The sequence below is a fragment of the Ixodes scapularis genome, unplaced genomic scaffold (genome assembly GCF_016920785.2).
Source record: "Ixodes scapularis isolate PalLabHiFi unplaced genomic scaffold, ASM1692078v2 PGA_scaffold8__174_contigs__length_109621045, whole genome shotgun sequence".
In the NCBI taxonomy this organism is placed as follows: Eukaryota; Metazoa; Arthropoda; class Arachnida; order Ixodida; family Ixodidae; genus Ixodes; species Ixodes scapularis.
Window position 1 is genome coordinate 5,191,973 of NW_024609883.1, and position 18,388 is coordinate 5,210,360.

Genomic DNA, 18,388 nt, shown 5'->3' on the forward strand with positions numbered 1-18,388 from the left:
TTTGTAAGCCTATCTGTGTCTTTTGAATGATATCAATTTTGTTTTAGTTTGTTAAACATTGTTGCCTGTACATTGTGGGATGTCGTCTTCAACACGAGCAGTGGTTTTCTTCTCAAGCAGGCAGCATGGACGCGTGCCGCAGCACAACATAGTTCATTTGCAGGTGGTACCGCAGGTTGAAGGATGGTTGGCACAATATGGGGGAATCACAATTCAATGTTCTACCTCGGGCGCAGACAAGATTTGCTTATTCTAAATCATTTTGTCTAAAAATCTGGGATTTGCGATGAATGTACCCGCATGGTTGGAAGGGCCAGACAAGCCTTGTGAGCGCTTCATTTTCTAGCGTCTCAGTCCTGAACCCACTCACGCACCACATGTGTAGATGTTCCGATATGTGGGAGCACTTATTTGGAAAATGGTGAATGGCAACTGTTATCTTTATCAGACTTCTGTATTATGGTCGAAGTTGGACTGCATATTTGCAATACTTTTTCTCACTTAAAAATATGTCATTCTAAAATATGTAGAATAGCCGATGATAAAAAAAAAGAGAATGGCTGGGCGTCCTCCAGCACGTGCTTGTGCTTTTCACCCCACTTTCGACAGATGTGCTTGCTCCAGGCTCATGAGGCGCTGAAACGTCATCGAAGGTAGCAGACGGTCTGGTGGTGGAACAACGGAGACTTCTCCCTGCCTTTCTCATGCTGTCAGTGAGCGTGTACCTCTATACTCTAACTTAGCTTAACCTGCACAGAGCTGAGGAGAATAGGCTTGGCGAGTGCCCTTACTGCATATGCATTTGTACAGCTAAAGCACTTTCTGAATCAAGAACATTGTGTATCTTACCTTCAAAAACACATCATTTTGGGGGTGCAAAAGGAATTGTAAGGCATATATTTGTTTGTATTGTCCTATTACGCATCGCAGGCACGTAGCCAGGGGGAAGCTTATGAGGCCCGGCCACCACCCCCCCCCCCCCTTCCCTCCCCCGATATCTTCCATTTTGCATGGGTCCTCCTCTCCCCCTCCCCCTCATACAGCGTTTTGTTATGAGGGGGCCCCCCTGAAACAAAATCCTGGCAACGTGCCTGACGCATCGACTCCAACTTAATGCGGAGTCGACCCACCCTGTTGATAAATTTATTGCCTGCCAGGTAATTCGTTTGCATTCAGTTAATATATCAGTATTCAGTTAGGTATCCCAAGTCATTAGTCGTTGAGATGCAGTCTCTCTGCAAGTCAGTCATGTTTAACATTCATAAAACTGCTCGTCAAATAATGGCACTGTCCAGGACATGTACTCGGCTCGAGCGATCGCTGTGCACAAGCTGGTCGTGTGGTTACAGGCAGCAAACATCCCGGTTGGAACGTCCTACCTCGCAATGTAGCTGAAGACTAGGTCAGGGCCCCACTCACAAACGTCTATACTTTGCATCTCTTTAAGCTGGACCACTTTTGACACTACAAGCCATTGCAGCAAAAACAGTGTGAGACGTGATTATAAGCTCGACGTACCATGGCATCCAACTAGAAGGTCACATGGCTTGCAGCTTCTGCCGTGGTTAACTTTAAACTGAGATAGTTTGGGAATAATGCTCCCGGTTTTTAGTGTTGCCCGGCACGGTTAACAATTTGGTGATATAGTGCTGCATTGAAAAATCTGCATTCGTGACTGTATCACCTTCTGAATGCATACTAGCTATTAAACTCTCCATTCTGCAGAGAAATGAAATGCACTTTGCTTCCAAGTGCAGTTACTTCTGAAACTTCATGGTATGAAGCACCTTATGGCTGCAAGCTCTGACCGATCTTGTTCTCTGGTCTGCGCAGGCCCATTGCAGGGAGTCACTCTGAGAGCCTCACCAGAGGTTCCTGCCCGTGGTCGTTCTAAATTTTTTTTTGTTGTAGGCAGTGTTGTGCTCGTTACCGAAAAAAAGTAACGAAATAGCGTTACTCGTTAGTTTGGTAAAAAGTAACGCGTTATCGAGCTACGTTAATCTTTTACAAACGTAACGATATACCGTTACCGTTACTTTTCAAAAATAACGAACGTTACTTTTACGTTACTTTTCTGTTCGAGTACATATGTTTGGCAGAGATGTATGATAAGCCTCCTTAACAAGCTTGGATAAAGATAAAAATTTACAGAGTGGTTTCATAGTGTTTTGATGCGCGAAGCAGCTCAATTTTCGGCATGCAGATTATGCATTGAAACTGTAAATTACCTGATTCTGTCTCCTTTAGTTGATACTTTTCATTCAGACCTGCTGGCCATAGCGACGGACTTTCGTTATTCATGCCCATCTCACGTGCAGAATGAGTCGGAGAAAAAAATTGGTTTGCTCTTTATGTTTATACAGCCTTGATGAAGATGCGCCTCAACGGGTAATCGGTCTCTTAGCTGTAGATGAGAAATATAGCCAGTGCGGTACAACCGCTAACCTGGGGTTTTTAACGTGCATCACGCAGTAGTGATCACACGAACGCGTGCCGGTACGAAACTCATCCAGATCGAAACGGGCGGGAGCGGTAGGGAATCGAACCCAGGAGGTTCCCAGCGCAAGCTTTCGCTCCACGCTCAGAGCTGAGACGCGTTAGCCCACTCGGTCACTTCCTCCCTAATAAGTCGGAGGCGTTAGTCAATCGGCTTTTATAAACTGCAACATGCGAACGAGGACTGCTGGAACACAGCCAGCCAACCAACACCCCCCATCTGTACGCCGGTTTTAGTAACAGTCCGGTTCATACTATTACCAGAGACTGATTTACTTCACTATCTGGAACAGGACACCGGTTACTAGCACACTGGCTATAATCAGTTGCTGCCTCTTACAGTAGCTCTTAGTTTTTCTCTGAAAAAAAAAAAAGTTTTCGTGTTTGTAAGTTTTCTTTTTAGGTTAAAACTTTTTTTTTTATCATGACCTTAGAGAATGAAAGACTAATCAAGCGAAAGATTCTTCTGTGCACAAAAGTGGGTCAGGAACTTTCAGGCAGCAAGAGGGAGAGCGAGGGTAAAAATATTCCACAAAGGATGTTTCTTTTTTTTTCTTTTTGAAACGAGAGAAATGAGCAAATTGCTTCGCCACTAGTTGTCCACTGTTGTAAACGGATGTCTCTCCACGGCTTCCCCCCCCCCCCCCCCCCGCTGTCCACTTCTGCTGCACAAAGCAGGGGGGGGGGGAGAGGAGGGAGGGGAGGAGGCTGTAACGCAGTCGTTCGTTCAAGCCTTGTGGGTGGTGACACTATGAAAAAAAAAAAAAGATTAACGGAATTAGCTGGTAGCCGAAGGTTTTTTTTCGCCTTCGAGAAGTGAGTTTCTTTTTTTTTTTAACTTTACTGTGACGGATGCTGGTTCCGTGCAGCTATAAGCTGCTGCAAGATTTTGAGATAAGCTCGTGCAGGATTTCACCAGTTTTGGTCAAAAGTAAAGAGTAACGAAATTTGACAGCCGATACCGTAAAAAAGTAACGGAAATACTTTACTCGTTAGTCATTCAGAATACTAACGAGTACGTTACTGCGTTAGTGAAAAATGTAACGCGTTACCAGTAACGTCGTTACTAGTAACGCGTTACCTCCAGCACTGGTTGTAGGTATGCATCCTTTCTGTCTTTCCCTTAATTGTATTCGGGCGTATTCTTTTCATTGTCGCAGATTTGCCTCGAAATTGGTTCAGCACAAAAATGGATGCTGTACAACTTTATCCCGCATATTTTGTTCAAGATAACTTTTCTTTGCGAAAGTTAGATTTTTTTTTATGAAGGTTAGTCTTTTTTGTTTTTATTCACAAATTTATTTGAGTTTCCATGGGCAACACTAAAACGTTATGCCAAGGGCAAGGACAAGTTCACTGCTCTAACTTGTTCTCAACTAATTGCAAGAAATTTTGTTAATGTCGTGAAACCTCTTTCCAGCACTTGCTTTGCAGCATGGAAACAAATTATACATGGGGCATACTCTTCTTTAGACTGCTTGTTCATTCTGCATGTCTGCCTTCTATAGATGTCGTGCTACTGGAGAGCAGGCGAATTCGATTGTTGGTTTTGCCATTGCTTTTTTTTTAGCCGTTGTCTATTCTGACTAGTTAGCTGAAAATAATGATCTAGTACCCTTTAGTCAGTAAAATAGATAGTGTGTGTTGCTGTTAGTGTCAAGTAGAGATGCACGCTTTTTAGGCATTTTGCGCAGAGTAGTACCCATTTTTATTGGTTAGCCTCTTGGTGCGCCGACTAAACTCTTTCTATCCAGACACCTGCCCTTTGCTTTTATTTGGCAGGCTCTGGCAATAAAATAATATAGTGTTATTCCTCGGTGGCTTAAAAACCTAAAGAAAGAAGTTTCTCCATGTTTAAACGCAAACTTTTATAAAGGCGAAAATGAATTAAGCCAGTAGCAGACGAAACATAGCCTCAGCAGTGCTCCGCGCCAACAGCGTTGCGTCAAAATAGCGGTCGTCTCCTTTTTTCTGCCTTCTCTCTCTTTCCTTCGGCGCTCTCCTCCCTTTCCTCCTCTCCGGCACCTTTGTCACCACACCCACTGGCTAAACTCTCCCACTATACGGCTCTGCATTGCAGTAGTAGGTTTTTTTTATAGTCTTTAGAGTTAAATGTGAATATTTGACAGAAATCTCCCAAATTGGGGTGAAAGAGGGTTAAATGAATGCATTTGATCATTCGCCTTAATTCGGTACCCATCATTTCAAGGCCTGTGTGGCCTTGTCCTTGGGTGTGTCTATGACTGTGGCTGTGAAGGAGCAGTTTTTTAATAGGTACAAGTACAAAGTATAAAAACAAAAGGATCTATGTGTTGATCATGAAAGAATATGCTAGCCATTCTAATGTAGCTCTGCCAAGTACTTGATTGTGATTTGTTTTTATTTCCAGCTACTTGGTTGCCTAAAGATCTGGAGATCCTAGTGGCCACAAGCTTGGACTCAATCTTCTTCTGTGGTCCGGCCAGGACCATGGTGGAGGTAATCCCAGCAACAAGAGCATCACAGTATCTCCCTGCCTGTGACTTTCGATTAGCATCACGACAAGGGAGTCCTCATGCCACCAAGTGTTAGGTATGCTACTCGAAATAAGCATTCTTACCTATTCTTGAAGTGAAACAGCAAAAGCACTACTAAGCCTAAAATGCAAAAAACATTCAAATCTCGGGTTGGTTTGAGTTCCAATTACAAAAAGGCGTCTGCAGACATGATTCACATGTGAACTTAAAGCCCACGGATGTAGGTTCGACGGGGTCACAGAAATAACTTCCCGCAGATGGCTTCGCTAGTGCCATACCCAAACAAATTCTTAAAATAATCATTGTGTTACGTTGGTGTCATTAATCTTATGTACCTACCCCACCCAGCGGTCGGGAGATATGAAATATAAAAAAAATGGGAACTTGCACATTGTCAGCTCTGCAAAGATAATATATTGAACCAAGCATAGCACGTTCAACTTAAGAAAGCAATTCAGTGCAGGCCTAGTTTTAAGCTTCACATATTTGTTATTGCCCTTCATAATGAAGTAAAAACTGCTTAAGTTGTGGCCCACTACAGGCTTTCTATTAGTGTTAAAAAGTGTTATGGCAGTTTAAACAACTCGCTCCAAATATTTTCTTGAAATGCATAGGTTTATTATTATGTGGATGTTTGCAGACAGTCATGGTGAGACCAATCTTTAGTGCCAAGTGTTCCACTTATTGAGAGTTGGTTGAGTCTGTAAATATTGTAGGTCGGTATTATGGTATGCAATGGGCACAATCATCCGTAATGACTAGCTCTACCTAGGGGAACTTTATACGTTTACTACGGCAAGATGGTTTCACAAAACTAAGTATTTAGTTTATTCAACTCCTGCACTAACCTTATCTCTAGAAACTTTTTATATTCTTTACGATGCTGAGTTAGGATTCTGGAAGTAGCTTTTCTAGAACTACGCTAGACATTTCCAGTTCATAATTTTTACGCAAAGAATTCAAGAGAGCCAAACCCTGTAATATACGGATGGAACTCGCAGAATGATACGACTGGCAGTTTGAAACATTCGGCACTGTAACAGTAACAATGACATGTCACTTGCCTATGTAATGCTCATTGTCGCAGATCAAACTGCTTTTTCCGTCTGCACTCGTTTTCAGTGGACTCATTCAGCGAACTCGCACCCGAGACTGCAGCGCTGGGTTCTGCGAAGTAATTTGCATGAATATAGATGCAACAGGTTTCTTTGAGTGTGCGTCTAACACGTATTCTTCATCTTGAATCTGCTGCTGTATTCATGACCATGTCCTTAATTGTATCCACATACCAGCTTATTTTTATTTTGACATTTGAGTTTTCTTCAGTACTTTTCTCAACATCTGTGCTTGTCGAGCCATACTCAAGACCATTAATCTTGTCTTTCACTATTACATTAATATATAAAACTGTTGATGCCGAGTGAGAATTCAAGGTCCCGAATCGGTCGTGCGAGTTAAATAAGAACCAATAAAAAGCTCTACAAAGGAAATTTCGTTAAAGGAGGCTGTATAAGCATTAAAATAGCACATGCCATGCTAAAAAAAAATACAAATTCTTGTTAGGTATGCAAGGATGACACTGCTGTTTCTGATGTGTCACAAAAAAAAATCAGTACCATACAGTGTTCCTTATGGAAGTACAAACTGTCGAATTCAAAGCCCAGAAGTTTTATTTAAGAATGTTCCTCAATACAAACGTATTTAGAGATCTGAGCCACTGACTCATACATGACTATGTGGCGAACATTCATTTTCATGTGCATTATAGTTTACAAGGTCTAGTCTGCATTGATTTATTGCATTCATGCTGAAACTGGGAGGGGTTCTCTGGGTATGAATAAAGATATAAACATTTCTTGAAATCAAAACATTTGAGAACGGACAAAAGGAAGGATCTGAGAACGGTATCTTAGATTCTCTTCTCTTTTTCTTATCTCTAATTTTCACCTTATTTCACCTGATGCATTTAGTTTTTTTAGCGCAGCTCTTAGCACCCGTTTCCGCGTTTCGCGGCGTCGCCCTCGGCGTAACCGCCCAACTAAACTTGGCAGGAAATTGAATTAATGTTGCGTCATGTGACGTTAATATTTCCGCTAAGTCTAGCTCAGAAACTGAATTTTTTATGGATGACATGACACGGTCATGCAACGTCATTTTCCCCGCTACTTTTAGCGGGAAAACTGCATTTGTGTTGAGGTCATGTGAAATCAATTTCCGCGCTAAATTTAGTGGGAAACTTAACCCGCTAAATTTAATGGGGAAATTTTCCCGCTAAATTCAGGGAAATGTCCCGCTAAATGGGAGGGAGCAGAAGAGGAGGGGGAGGAGGGGCATACCCTTCCATCCTCCTCTTCAAGATCTGTGCTCTAATTTCACGTTGCAGAGAATTGTAAACATCTCATATTTCATCTCATGTTTATTCAACTTTTGTATTGCAGGTGCGCTTGCAGCACAAATCTGGGTTGTGCTGATCCTCTACGCACAAGTTAGGAACTCCTGAGTGGCAAGAGTGGGAGTTTGGTCTGACAGCTCAAGGGACACCATTGTTCAGTATTGAATTTTTAATTATCTTCTTTTGAGCAAAGTTAGGCTTTGTTGCTTGCAGGTCTTCTAAAAATAAATACCTACAACCAAATTTACCACGTCACAACATTTTGCCTCTGCTCTTAGTGCTCCTGGTGAGCCTCGGATAAGAGCTTACTGGTGTGCAAACATCAAGCTTGTTTGAAACCACTCACTGATGTACACTCGCTGACATCCAGCATTCCAATGAAACGCTGGATGTCCACAGGTCTTTCTTGAATAATGCAAGCGGGAAAGGAACCATACAATCGTATCGTATTGGGGGACATTCTAGAGAGTGCTTTTTTTGTATGTTTTACAGATTTGTTTTAAAAAAGCCGTAAAAGCTACATTTACGCGGTCTGTGCACGTGAGTTATATGGCCAGGGCGGCATAGTATAAAAGGCTAATTTGTAATGATCAGTCAGCTTATTACAGAGATCATCATCATCATCATTTATTTTCCTTGAGGGCCCCAGGGGGCGTTATACAAGGGAGTGAACACAATAAAAACATCAACAAAAATAGTTAATAAAAACCATGTGCCAGTCTTCTTTCAGAAAACTAGATGGAGGTTCATTCTAGCATAGTTTTATCTCGCGAATCTGAATATCCCGTTCGTTTTCCGCAAAGATATAACTAAACGTGAGAAAACAAAAAAACATCCTACCGATAGTGACATCGTAAGAAGACCTTCCGGCCGCCAAGCGCGTCGCTTAAGGGCCGCTCGTCCAATCTCAAGTTTTCTAGGTATATTCTCCCGCATTGGCACCAGTCGTGACACATATTCCTGCCCTTTTAAAAAATAGCACATGCGTGCATAGCTTTGACAGGTGCTGAAGATGCATGAGCAAAGATTTCGAAAGCCACTTTTGTGACGTCGCCCTCCAGGGAAGTGCTTTCACAGCGCTTTAAAAATGACTCTATGCAGCCTCGATTCATAAAATTACCAAATAATTTTGATATTTGAGATTCTGGAGGTCATATGAAGAAGATTTAAAAGTGTTTTCTCAAATACAAAACCGCTTCAGCCTCTCTCTAAGTATAGTATGTTCCTGAAATTTTTAATCAGTGAAAAGAGACCCATGGTTCCAATTAGAAACTCGCTAAGCATCATCAAAACACACTAAATCAACTTTCTTTGTGAAGATATAAAACAAGAGCAGCATTTTATGGCGTTCTAAAAAAATGGTCAATTTGGACGCGTTTCCAGACTTTGGTTTCTTACCAAAGCGCATCTTTGCACCTGCGGTCCTGCTGCCCGGTGGCCGCAGTGCGAAGCCGCCCCCTCGCCTCCCGCGTAGGATGGAGGGAAGCAAGGCGCACGTGCGTTGCGTGTCTAAGGGGGAACAGGACCTTGGGCGCAGAGATGAGCTCTGTTAAGAAACTGAAACCTAGAAACTCGTCCAAATAAAGCGTTTTTACAGAACGCATAAAAGGCTACCCCTGCATTATATCCTTCTAAAAAGAGTTGATTTTGTGGTTTTCAATGACTCAGCAAGTTTACAACTGAAACCATATTTTCATTTTCACTAATTAAAAAGTTAATTAACAATTGTAAACATAGAAATTAACAATTAACAAATTGTATTTAATTATCTGACTGATTGTTACGATTAGGTCCCTATACTACGTACGCCTGGCCGTATAACTCGCCTGCACAAACCGCATTAATTTAGCTTTCACGACCTTTCTAAACATATATGTAAAGCTTAAAACTAAATCGCCCTGTACAACAGTGAAAAGGCGAAACCAGCATGTTGGAGCCATATGGCTTCACCGTGCTGGTATTGCCTTTTCGCTGGTATAGGTTGTCCCATATTACGTTATGCATGTATGGTTCCACATGGTTCCGGCCTATTCCACTACGCTGGTATAGGATGTCCCATAATACGGCACGCTTGTATGGTTCCGCCTACCGGTATCGTTCCGCCTTAATCCACTATACTCCATCCGCCGATTCGCTTGTATAGAATGTCCCATATTACGGTTACGCTTGTATGAGCCTTTTCCGCCATCTTTCCATCATCGAAATTTTCCAACAGGGCTGCTCCTGTCTCTCGCTGCTCCACTGCTGACCAAGGAGACTACGAGCGCCGACAACACCATCTCTACAGGAGAAAGGCACTACAATCTGGGACGGTAAAGCGTTCTTCCATATTCCACCTAAATCAAAAATTTCAAGGATCTTTATTCAGCAGCCAAGCTTTGTCATAGGTCATAGGCACGCCATCTTTCCCGTTAACTGCATATAGCATCCTCAGAAGCAATAAAACTGGGTATGTAGCGTATGGTCCTTACAGTGCACGGAGAGATATATCCACATGCTCTATCAAATACGCTTTAGCTAACATCTGCGAAGTGGGAGCGGCTAATATTTAGCAAACCCTTGCGAAGCCAGCCAGGGTTGTAAGTATGTTCCATGTGAACCCCGAGTGAGGTGCGCATACTTTCTGCAGCAACACCAGTGTGAGTTCCGGATCCCACCCCGACACAGTTTGAGAAAGTCCACGTTGTGCTAACTATTCTGTCCCCTCCTTTCTTACTAACAGGCGCTTGCTTGGAGTGCATGTTGCGATTGTCAGACATTCAAACTGCTTTCACTGCATGATAACTTTCGTGCATGCACTGTATGCAGCATCTGTTGCTTGCTGCCCATGGTGTTCTCTTTTCACTGCATAACAGCAGCTGCTTCTTGTTTTGGCTCGTTGTTGAAAGCGTTAGGGGTGCTCCTCGCTCACAGCTGTCTTGAGCCACATGGCATGCTTGCTTTTCTAACCGCATGTCTTGGTTGTGGACTGAGGGTGCTTCCAGGTAAGTTAATTATGATGTTTGTTCTGCACGTGTGCAAAGACATTGCGAGCTTCCTTGTGAGTGTGGTGTCCACAGTCCCAGATCAGTTTTTTTTTTCCTCTGTGCTCATTCCTTTTCTCGCCGAGGCACTGTGCTGTTTGGAGGTTCGTGTGCTGCAGCGCGACAAAGAACTTACTTGATCACAGCTGTATCGGGCCTGAGTGTTTGCCCTAAAATGCATGTGCTCATGTTCCCTGACAATGTCGAGGCACTTCAGGTGCAGCCGTTTCTTGGTAGCAGCCTGATGTACTCTTGCCGAGTAAAAGAACTCAGCACTGTGTCGACTGCTCACTTCCGTATTGTGTCTAAAGCTTGCTTTTCTTTGTTTCTTTTTGTGGGCATTTTTCAGGTACGTGCCAGACTGCTAGAGAACGTGTCTCCTGCTTGGTGGATAGGAGATGCTAGTCACAATGGAGATCCATCTTTATCGAGCATCATGGGTGCACACTCTGTGGCCAAGAATTTGTTGCCTTGACTAAAAGTTAACAGTCCGAGAAATGTTTTCAGCACAACAAATGTCGCACCGTCCAGTCACAAGGACAGAACGATGAGACATATAAGGTTTTCGTCTTAATAAAGATTGCCCAAAGTGTATTTCGCATTTAAAAGGGCCACGATGTTTATGCAGTCCTCGAAGTTATATTGTTCACTTGCTGTATACTTGGGGTACCACCGCATTCGTAAATCATGTGTCTGTCTTTAATGCATCGGCGCTTGGGCCTTCGCGTTTAAGTCGTCTTGGAGCTAACAAAAGAGACCCCGTGTTTTTTCTAGCTAAATGCAGTTTGGCTCAGCTTACCGTGGTTATTGGCGGCTTATGAAGTTCAGGCACAACCACAACTGGTGGTCTCTTGTCCTGCAGTGGGTGCATGAGTGTGCGGTGGCTGCATGAGTGGATCTGTGGTAGCTCCAGGCAGTGTCTGACAATAACCCACTGAGCTCCGAGCTTCTTCCTGACCTGAAACTTGATGAGCGTGCTCATCTTGCGGACCCCAAGGACACGGTGGACGTGATACCCATCTGCTACAAAGTATTCCCTCTTTGGGGCCTTTTCTCGATTCAGGAGGAAGGGCTGCATAAAACAAACTTGATCAATTATCCCATTAGAAATATGCAAAGTTGGTAAGGTGTAAATACCCTTTTCAATCAAGTATGCCTAATCCTATTTGAAATAAAACAAACATACAACAGCTAGTTCCCTAGCAGTATCGTGAGCACCTGGGGTACCCGAGAAATTACGGGCCAGCAATTGGCCACTCGCAGAACACAAAGAGCACTCCCGTGTGGGGATGTTGTGAACCTTCCAAAGTTCGAGCTTAAAAGGTAGCAATATTTTCAAAGCTTGCTGACGTTCGAATTCCCAAAGTTTGTAATTTTTTAACTCTGCCTGGGTTGGAAACAAAAAAGAAAGGCTGCTTTCGAACACTGCCTTCACGGCACCTCTACTACTATGGCGCCGGAAGCTGCAATAGGAAAACTGCCGTATGCATCCTCCGGTGTCACTGTTTTACCACATGCGTATTAGTGCCATAAAGGAGTTGACTAGATGGCTTCTTCGACAAACTGTCTCCACTACGTATCCCATTAGGACCTGCCGTAATGATATAGCATTTTAGCTATACCATTAAGTCGGCAGGGCAATAGGAGACATCACTCCTCTCCGGTAGCCTGGAAAGAGGCTACCATTTAGAAGCGAACGATAGTGACTGTTGCCACATTCCTTTTACATCGCAAGCTTGGTATGTATGCATCATTGTATACGAACACGAAAGCGGACTGCCCACACAAGCTGTACACTCTTTATGTGCTCATAATCGAGGGCGAGTTAAGAACAACGTTAGATGGTTGGGAGTGATTGAGAGTTTCTGTGGGGCGACTAGCGCAGGCGGAATTCAAATCTTGTTGTTTTTTTTTCACCGACAGAAACCTGAGAAAATTGGATGAAACTCCGGTGTGGCTCATGGATGGAACATTTAAGACACTGCTGCTGCGATTCAGAGAGTTAAAAATCATGGCAATCATTATGGCCATGTGTTCCCATCTGTTTACTGCTTCGTGACTCGACGAACCCAGATGGCGTGTGAGGCGCTCTTCGAAGTATTGAACTTAGCTGCAGATCTTGGACTTGCACTAAATTTGAAAATCATGAGTACAGATTTCGAAATGGCAGCAATAAACTGTATTGGGTCGTTGCTTCCATTGTCGGATGTGCACAGTTCCTGTTCCACTTGTGCGAATCAGTATAGAGGAGTGCAACACCTAGAACTGGCAGTGCATTACAAAAATTATGTAGATGGCTTCGCCATCAAGGTGACGCAGCTTGCAGCCTTTTTGTTCTTACCCATCAAAGAAGTATGAGATGCGTATGCGTCCTTGAAACTACACTTCCCGCAAGAAGCTTCCTACCTGCTGCGATGGTGGGAGCACAACTACCAGTTTGGAAAATCACTCCGCCGTGTTAAGCGTGCCCTGATTAGGAGTAATCTGTGGCTCTGTTCCAGATTTTTTTTATCGTTCGCAGATATGTTAAGTTCTAAATCAAGACACAACGGTTCTCCGTATTTCGGCCTTTCGACTTTTTTGTCTCTGCATTCCTATATCAGGCGTACCCCAGTTGGTGTACGCCTGACGTAGAATAATTTCCGCATTGCGATAATTCGGAATTTGTGGCATTTGGAATGCTTCCTGTAAAAAGAGCTCACGCTGTTGCACATATATATTTGCATCCACTTTCATGTGTGGAACTCAGTCCTTATAAATAGGCCCATCGATGTGCCACAAGACATGACACTTCAGAACAAACATAATATCTATTTAGACTGCAGACACCACAAAAGGACGAGTGCACCCTACCCAATTCTACTGGATTTCTGATAAAATGCACAACTTACATGCGTTTTGATGAGGACGACGTCAGCGATCTGCCGCACGCGTCTCGACAGGAGGCGGTTCAGCAGTAGTCTGCGGTCCTTGGTTTCCCGGTCTACCCAGCACCTTGACAGCAACTTGCACAGCAAAATGCTGCAAAATACACACAAAAAGAAACAAAGAAAAGCAACCATTAGACACACAATACGGAATTGAGCAGCAGTTATCTACTCGGTTACTCCGCAAGAGTAACTCAAGCTGAACAACCCATGCTGCTACCAAGAAACGGCTGCAACTGAAGTGCCTAGACATTGTCAGGGAACATGAGAACATGCATTTGAAGGCAAACACTCAGGCCTAATACAGCTGTGATCAATGAAGATTCATATAGCGCTGCAGCACACGAATCTCTGAATAGCACAGTGCCTCAGCCAGGTGAGGATCCGGAGGGCATTCTGACAACCTCAGGCTAGCAGCGGCTGCTCTCAGGACCTGCTCCACCGGTGTGTTTCCATCATGCACGGACCTCTTTCGCTTTACTGTCCAAACACTAGAAGGACGAGGCACATGTAGGGCTGCAGCAGGGGGCTCGGTCACTTCCTCCACATCCGCAGGGGTTGGCCTTGGTGGATGCGTACTCTCTCCTCCACGCTCTGCAGCCAAGAAAGCAGTCGAGACCTCGAATGGTGCTGTTGGGTCCTAGAAATGTATTTTCCACTGTTAATATAAGCTAAGCAGTCTAGACCAGGCCTCCACAACCCTTTAAAGCAGCTGGCCGAGGAGACTCGAAGTGAATATGGGGTTGGGCCAGGCGGGAAACAGGTGTGTGTGTGTCTGTCTGTGGGGGCATGCTGACACACCCTTAAAAGTACCTGCAATTATGAAGAAAAGGCTATTTCAGCCTAAATCCTTTAGCCCTGTGCTGATTTCTGAAACTTAGCCTACAGAACACTTGAGCCCTTCTCAATACATATTTTATATTTTAATATTGCTCGCCAAGATGGAAGCATGCACGTTTAATGTACTGATTAAAAGTTACGCAGTGGTGTAGAGCTCTTTATCCGTCATTCTAATTTGCAAAAGCATGTGTGACTATGTGTGCTTCCTCCTCAAAAACATCCGTTTACACAGCAAGCATCAGTGTACTCCTCAGATTTTGAAAACCCCAACATAGAAAGCAAATGTCAAAATTAAATGAACGAGTCCTCTTACTCATCATCAAAAAATAAAAGCCGTTTACAACTCCCTGTAACGCCGAATTGGAGCGCAGCTCTTGAGGAGGAGGAGGGGAGGGTACTGAGGGCCACGTGTTCTCCGGGGGGGTCACGTGACCCCCCCCCAAGGGCACGTGACCTTGGTGGGGTCACGTAGGGACAAACACGTTCCCCCCCTCAGAGGTCACGAGACCTGGAGAGGGGGTCACGTGACCTCGGGGTGTCGCGTGATTTCCCAGGTCACGTGACCCCCGGGTCACGTGAATTAAATATTTCCGCTAGATTTAGCGGGGAAATTTACCCATAATGCACCGCGCAGTTACGCCGACGGCGACGGCGACGGCGACGCCGCTCAAGCCCGAAACGGGCGCCTAAGAGCTGCGCTCTAAAAACACTGCGAACAACCCCTCCAACACATAATCCACTTAAAGGTGAGCAAGCGCCACTGAATAAATGTCTTGAACTTGCCAGAAGTCTGTCTGATCTTATTTCTGAAAGATACAGATCTTGTTCGAATCCTCCTCCCACAAATAACGCAATACTCAAAGTTTGAAGAGTTTTAGAGCGCAGCTCTTAGGCGCCCATTCCCGGCATGAGCGGCGTCGGCGTAACCGCGAGTAACCCTCGTAACCCTCGTGAGGGTTACGAGGGTTACGAAGGTTACTTTCACGAGTGTTACCCTCACGAGGGTTACGTGGGTTAGTTCCCCTCGAAGGAGTTACCCTCACGAGGGTCACGAGGGTTAGGAGAATTACCCTCACGAGGGTCACGAGGGTTAGGAGAGTTACCGTCACGACTGTCACGAGGGTTATGAGAGTTACCCTCACGAGGTTTGTAAGAGTTACCCTCACGAGGGTAACGAGAGTTGCCCTCACAAGGGTTACTAGGGTCACCGTCTCGAGGGTCACGATGGTTACCCAGCTCACGTGACCCCCCGGGTTTATTTGACCTGGGAATACTCCCCGAGGTCACGTGACCTACCCGTTGACGTCATCGCCACTGATGACCTCATCAGTGACGTCACTAATGACTTCACCGGCATCCGCATCGTCATCATCACTGATGACATCGTGAGTGACGTCACTGATGACGTCATCGGCATCCGCATCGTCATCGTCATCATCACTGATGACGTCATCAGTGACGTCACTGATGACGTCATCGGCATCGTCACGCGACCCACCGTCTAGTACCCTTCCCTCCTCCTTCTCAAGAGCTGCGCTCGAATTCGGCGTTACAGGGAGTTGTAAAGGGCTTTCATTTTTTTGTTACTGGTGTATTTGCAACAAGAAAATTGAGTGATTACACTCATCACAATCAGTTTGAACATAACTTTGCTAAACAGTTAAATCAATGGCCCGGCCAGCCAATGACTGTCAGAGTGAGGCATGCAACAGCATACTGTCCGAGGTTGCAATCATCTCGCGGAGGGCTGCCACATGCCTTGCTCTGTTGCTCTTATTGCCTCACGAGGAATGCAGCTCTTACCATTTTCGAAGTTATGCTGAAATGAAGTATACTCCCCCGTCAGAATAGTTAAGATAAAGCTCTAAAGCTTTTCCATCTGCGAGATTCCCAGGTTCGAGTTCGAAGTGAAACATCAACCAGTAATATCAGACCGAACTAACATCGGAAAGCTATGATGGTCTTCCTTCCTTCTACAAAAAACACGAACCAAAAAACCTTCTGTTCGGTTCAGCTACTGCACATGCACACTGTGCCAGGGGCTGACCCTAATTTAGGTGGTTAGCCAGTGCGCTCAGTATTTAAGAGATAAGAGTTATTAAAAAAAGCAGCAGCTGAGGGGGGGAGAGAAGGTGGTGTTGTTGACAGCTGTAACGCCAAAGGAAGTGCCACAAGGTGAAAGCATAGTATAGAGGAACACAAGAAAACAAAAAGAAATAGCTTTTGTAAGCTACAGCCCATGCTCATTAGCCTGAAAGACCGGAAATAAAGTTAAGTCGGGCAAATAATCACAACGGGATCTTGGTCATCAGTTGGCTTGGTTATACCTGCGGTGCATCCACGTGACTGGCTGCATGACGGAGTCACTCCTATAATTCACCAGAAGTGTTAAAGTTTCATCGCATATGACTCTGAGCCCACTAACATAATGATGAGGAGGCATCACAATACATTGCATGTTATCTTACCTTCAGTTTGAGTGCTGGACTGGCTTTCTGATGTTCCTGTAGCCTCAGACGTGCATAATTGAAAAAAAGACCGTGTAGTTGCATACGAATGAGAAATATGAAAAGTGTACTTTCGCGAAACAGTGGAGGTGCCAGTCAGGAAGCGCAAGCTGCCAAAATAGATCCACTTTGGCTTGTAGAATTCCGAGGTTCCACAGCCGTTGCGCTTTGTTCCTGCCACCTTGGCCGCCTCCTTGGCGTACTTCTCCCTCAGGTACTTCCACTTCGTCTCTCAGACGTCGTCTGGAGAGAAATATGTTGATTATAGTGCGGTACAATCTTGACAGACATGATATACACATGCAGAAATGTGAAAAAGACGATGAAAATGCCATAGGCAATTGTAATGCTTCGTGGATAACAAACAGCACACACAAAACGCATGTCCAAAGCACTTGCACAACAAATTTAGTCCCCCACTTAGAAATGACTCGCCAAGCTCTCGAGCAAACGACTATAGTGTGTTCACTGCCTGACAGGGCGGTCGAACCTACATGCTCGTAGGAAGAGCCAACAATAGGTCGCCATGCATACAACGTGGTCATACTCTCCTGGTAGTCACGGGCCAAGAATGGATCAGGCACTGAGGGACAGGTGACAGACTGATCTACAGACAGAGAGTACACACCTTTCACTGTCCATCATCTTAGCAGTGAATCAAGTACAGACATTTAATACCGACCTCGCTAACATCTGCTATGTGTACGATGCTATTGTAGCGAACAAGCGGGCGACACCATCTACACCGCAGAGCAACGTGCACCAACGCACGCACTGCGAACGAGGCAGGAGCCTCGCACCACGAGCGGCACACACACGAGACAGAGCTCCGATGGAATACGCCGGCTGGAACCCAGGCTCGTCTCATCCGACATAGGCATAATCTCGGACTGGCCCGTTTGTAAATATCTATCTGTAAATTATGTAAATAACAAGTGTGTCAGCAAAGAATGCCTCTCGGTATGTTGACCACACTATGTATACTTTGTGGACCAATAGGAGCAAATCTAGAAAACAAGAATCGTAAAAATTTGTTTCGGGCGGTATGGTACTGTAATAGACCCTTTCCGAAATTCACTCTGGCCACTGTGATCACTATCATCATCATCTGAAAAATGGCATATGTGCCATACCAATGGCGGCTTTCTAATTACTGATGAAGGAACATGTTGAAGATACTCCTAAGCTGAGGATTCGAGGCCTATATATTATAGACGTTAGCACGTTGCGAAACCGGAATTGAATGCAAGCGCTGCGTAAGTGTTCGTTTCTCTAATTCGAGCCCAGTGAACCTGTTAGTGGCACAGAATCGACTTCGAAACCCCTTGACTTTTACAACTCTATCAAGGCGTCTGTCTGGGTTGGCGCATCGTTCTGACTGGTTGCATCGTTGTGGGAATCGACACTGGAAGAGATGGTCCAGAAAAACCTGTATAGCGAAAAGTTTATTCTCGTCTGCCGTTGACATGCAAAAGTGACGGTGCCCGATAAAATACTGCAGGCTACGGGTTCATTGCCGCCATTCGTATGGCAAAAGTTAAACCGCCATTTCAGCCACCAGATGGCACTGAATTTCGGAAAGGGTCTATTTGCCATTTCGTTTCGAGAAGAATTTTAAAAATGCTTGGCTCACTCGAAAGTTCTAATTAAATAGGATTGATTGTCTGAAGGACAGAAATAGAGTTCA